The 4,868-nt window shown below is 44.8% G+C and overlaps 2 pseudogenes across 2 annotated transcripts; both read left to right on the top strand.

Moving 5' to 3' along the window:
• The first annotated feature begins 1,639 nt into the window (after positions 1 to 1,639).
• LOC144331025 (guanine nucleotide-binding protein G(q) subunit alpha pseudogene) lies at positions 1,640 to 3,239 on the top strand (annotated as a pseudogene). The gene has a single exon (XR_013397860.1). The product of XR_013397860.1 is annotated as a guanine nucleotide-binding protein G(q) subunit alpha pseudogene (transcript).
• LOC144331026 (guanine nucleotide-binding protein G(q) subunit alpha pseudogene) lies at positions 2,160 to 4,290 on the top strand (annotated as a pseudogene). The gene has a single exon (XR_013397861.1). The product of XR_013397861.1 is annotated as a guanine nucleotide-binding protein G(q) subunit alpha pseudogene (transcript).
• Positions 4,291 to 4,868: the final 578 nt, after the last annotated feature.

The raw sequence follows: 4,868 nt of genomic DNA, 5'->3' as shown, positions 1-4,868 counted from the left end.
CAAGTTGGAAAACACTCTGAAGGATATTATCCAGAAGAACTTCCCCAACCTAGCAAGGCAGGCCAACACTCAAATTCAGGAAACACAGAGAATGCCACAAAGATAATCCTCAAGAAGAGCAACTCCAGGACACATAATTGTCAGGTTCACCAAAGTTGAAATGAAGGAAAAAATGTTAAGGGCAGCCAGAGAGAAAGGTCAGGTTACACACAAAGGGAAGCCCATCAGACTAACAGCAGATCTCTCGGGAGAAACTCTACAAGCCAGAAGAGAGTGGGGGCCAATATTCAACATTCTTAAAGAAAGGAATTTTCAATCCAGAATTTCATATCCAGCCAAACTAAGTTTCATAAGTGAAGGAGAAATAAAATCCTTTACAGACAAGCAAATGCTTAGAGATTTTGTCACCACCAGGCCTGCCCTACAAGAGATCCTGAAGGAAGCACTAAACATGGAAAGGAACAATCAGTACCAGCCACTACAAAAACATGCCAAATTGTAAAGAGCATCCATGCTAGGAAGAAACTACATCAACTAATGAGCAAAATAACCAGCTAATATCATAATGACAGGATCAAAATCATATAACAATACTAACCTTAAATGTAAATGGGCTAAATTCTCCAGTTAAAAGACACAGACTGGCAAATTGGATAGAGTGAAGACTCATCAGGGTGCTGTATTCAGGAGACCCATCTCACATGCAGAGACACACATAGGCTAAAATAAAGGGATGGAGGAAGATCTACCAAGCAAATGGAAAGCAAAAAAGGCAGGGGTTGCAATCCTAGTCTCTGATAAAATAGACTTTAAACCAACAAAGATCAAAAGAGACAAAGAGGGCCATTACATAACGGTGAAGGGATCAATTCAACAAGAAGAGCTAACTAACCTAAACATATATGCACCCAATACAAGAGCACCCAGATTCATAAAGCAAGTCCTGAGAGACCTACAAAGAGACTTAGACTCCCATACAATAATAATAGGAGACTTTAACACCCCACTGTCAATATTAGACAGATCAATGAGACAGAAGGTTAACAAGGATATCCAGGACTTGAACTCAGCTCTGCACCAAGTGGACCTAATAGACATCTACAGAACTCTTCACCCCAAATCAACAGAAAATAACATTTTTCTCAGCACCACATTGCACTTATTCCAAAATTGACCACATCGTTGGAAGTAAAGCACTCCTCAGGAAATGTAAAAGAACAGAAGTTATAACAAACTGTCTCTCAGACCACAGTGCAATCAAAGTAGAACTCAGGATTAAGAAACTCACTCAAAACCGCTCAAGTACTTGGAAACTGAACAACCTGCTCCTGAATGACTACTGAGTACATAATGAAATGAAGGCAGAAATAAAGATGTTCTTTGAAGCCAATGAGAACAAAGATACAACATACCAGAATCTCTGGGACACATTTAAAGCAGTGTGTAGAGGGAAATTTATAGCACTAAATGCCCACAACAGAAAGCAGGAAAGATCTAAAATTGACACCCTAACATCACAATTAAAAGAGAAGCAAGAGCAAACAAATTCAAAAGCTAGTAGAAGGCAACAAATAACTAAGAGCACAACTGAAGGAAATAGAGACACAAAAAACCCTTCAAGGCGAGCCCGGCGGTGGGCGCGGACAGGGCCGAAGGCGCCCGGGAGCCGTGTCAGGCGGCGGCGAGGAGCGGGCGCGCCGGGCGCGGGGAGCCGTGGGCGGCCGCTCGCTGCGGGGACACCCGGGTGGATGAGCTCTCGCCGCCAGGCGCACGGCGTAGGGGAGCCTTGCAGGCGGCAGCGGCGGCGGCGGCTCCGGGGGCGAGGCGGGCCGCCCGTTCCTGGGGAAGGAGGCGCGGGCGTCTGAGCGAGGCCGGGCGCGGCGGCCTTCTCTCACGCGCCCCCCGAGCCAGCGCCCGCCTCCCGCGCCCGCCTCGCTTCTCCCGTCGGCCCAGGCCATCCGCTCCCACCGCGCCCCCGGCCCACCTGGTGGCTCCGGCCGCTGCCCCCGCGGCGGTTCCCGGAGCTCGTCCCGGCCGCGCGCCCGGGCGGCGGGGGCTCGGCGGCCACCGCTGCCTCGGGGGAGCGAGGGCGGGAGGGTGTGTGCGCGCGCTGTGAGCAGGGGGTGCCGGCGGGGCTACAGCGGAGGCACTTTGGAAGAATGACTCTGGAGTCCATCATGGCGTGCTGCCTGAGCGAGGAGGCCAAGGAAGCCCGGCGGATCAACGACGAGATCGAGCGGCAGCTCCGCAGGGACAAGCGGGACGCCGGCCGGGAGCTCAAGCTGCTGCTGCTCGGGACAGGAGAGAGTGGCAAGAGTACGTTTATCAAGCAGATGAGAATCATCCATGGGTCAGGATACTCTGATGAAGATAAAAGGGGCTTCACCAAGCTGGTGTATCAGAACATCTTCACGGCCATGCAGGCCATGATCAGAGCCATGGACACACTCAAGATCCCGTACAAGTATGAGCACAATAAGGCTCATGCACAATTAGTTTGAGAAGTTGATGTGGAGAAGGTGTCTGCTTTTGAGAATCCATATGTAGATGCAATAAAGAGTTTATGGAATGATCCTGGAATCCAGGAATGCTATGATAGACGACGAGAATATCAATTATCTGACTCTACCAAATACTATCTTAATGACTTGGACCGCGTAGCTGACCCTGCCTACCTGCCTACGCAACAAGATGTGCTTAGAGTTCGAGTCCCCACCACAGGGATCATCGAATACCCCTTTGACTTACAAAGTGTCATTTTCAGAATGGTCGATGTAGGGGGCCAAAGGTCAGAGAGAAGAAAATGGATACACTGCTTTGAAAATGTCACCTCTATCATGTTTCTAGTAGCGCTTAGTGAATATGATCAAGTTCTCGTGGAGTCAGACAATGAGAACCGAATGGAGGAAAGCAAGGCTCTGTTTAGAACAATTATCACATATCCCTGGTTCCAGAATTCCTCGGTTATTCTGTTCCTAAACAAGAAAGATCTTCTAGAGGAGAAAATCATGTATTCCCATCTAGTTGACTACTTCCCAGAATATGATGGACCCCAGAGAGATGCCCAGGCAGCCCGAGAATTCATTCTGAAGATGTTCGTGGACCTGAACCCAGACAGTGACAAAATTATCTACTCCCACTTCACATGCGCGACAGACACCGAGAACATCCGCTTTGTCTTTGCTGCCGTCAAGGACACCATCCTCCAGTTGAACCTGAAGGAGTACAATCTGGTCTAATTGTGCCTCCTAGACACCCGCCCTGCCCTTCCCTGGTGGGCTATTGAAGATACACAAGAGGGACTGTATTTCTGTGGAAAACAATTTGCATAATACTAATTTATTGCCGTCCTGGACTCTGTGTGAGCGTGTCCACAGAGTTAGTAGTAAATATTATGATTTTATTTAAACTATTCAGAGGAAAAACAGAGGATGCTGAAGTACAGTCCCAGCACATTTCCTCTCTATCTTTTTTTTAGGCAAAACCTTGTGACTCAATGTATTTTAAATTCTCAGTCATGCACTCACAAAGATAAGACTTGTTTCTTTTCTCTCTTTCTCTCTTTTTCTTTTCTATGGAGCAAAACAAAGCTGATTTCCTTTTCCCCCCCCCCCAATTTATACTTCCCTCCTGATTTTTTTCCCAGGATACAATGACCTTTATCCTAGTTCCATTCTTGGTCAAGTTTTTCTCTCAAATGATACAGTCAGGACACATCGTTCGATTTAAGCCATCAGCTTAATTTAAGTTTGTAGTTTTTGCTGAAGGATTACATGTATTAATACTATGGTTTTAAATGTGTTGCTCTGTATACATACATAGTTTCTTTTTTAATAGAATGTACTGTCTTGTCTCACTTTGGACTGGGACAATGGATGCCCGTCTAACAGTAAGTGTCATTTCTTTTAGATGTTTACCTTCAGCCATAGCTTGATTGCTCAGAGAAATGGGCAGAAGGCAGGATCAAAGACACACAGGAGTCCTTTCTTTTGAAATGCTACGTGCCATTGTCTTTCCTCCCTTCTTTGCTTCTTTTTCTTTTTTTCACCCTCTCTTTCAATTGCAGATGCCAAAAAAGATGCCAACAGACACTACATTACCCTAATGGCTGCTACCCAGAACCTTTTTATAGGTTGTTCTTAATTTTTTTGTTGTTGTTGTTTAAGCTTTTCCTTCCTTTTTTTTCTTAGTGTTTGGGGGCCACAATTTTAAAATGAATTTTATTATGGGAATGTGTTGCCAAAGCTGGCTTTTTTTCAAATAAAATGAATAAGAACTCAAAAAATAAAACCTGGTATCTTAAAATGTAAGAGAGTAAGACTGTGAAGCCTAAAATGACTGGCTGAGAATGAACCAGAAATGCCAATTGCCAAACAGTTGGTAACTGTAAATTTGATTCTCACGGTCCATTCTTTTATTTGTCCTTAAGATGACATTGTTAGTGTTCACGTCCCATGTTCAGTGTCCAAACCGGCAATGTAAAAAGTATCCTGTGTGGTTTAACAGGAAATCTGTTTATGTCTCTTTATTTGAAACCAGTTTTACTCTCAATGGTTCTTTAAGTTCAATTAAGTCTGCCAGGAACATTGGTTGATAGTATTATTCTGACACCTTTAATTTCCAAAATCTGAAGTTCCTGCTGGTTAACCACCTTCAAGATCTTCTTGAACTGGTAACTGATTAGGTTGAACTTACAGAAGATTTGTGGACTTAACTCAAAAGTAACCTCTCAGTGTTCTATAGAACATGTATTTGTGTAACTGAACCTACTAGGAGAAATGTTTGGAATTCTATATGTGCAATTTTTCAGCAAATGCAAAAAAATACAGCACATGTATTGACGAGCTTCTGTCAAGCAGCTTGAGTTG

The sequence above is a fragment of the Macaca mulatta genome, chromosome 9 (assembly GCF_049350105.2).
Source record: "Macaca mulatta isolate MMU2019108-1 chromosome 9, T2T-MMU8v2.0, whole genome shotgun sequence".
Lineage (NCBI taxonomy): Eukaryota > Metazoa > Chordata > Mammalia > Primates > Cercopithecidae > Macaca > Macaca mulatta.
The sequence above is the reverse complement of the archived record's forward strand: the minus strand, read 5'-3'. Positions and strand labels throughout refer to the sequence as shown.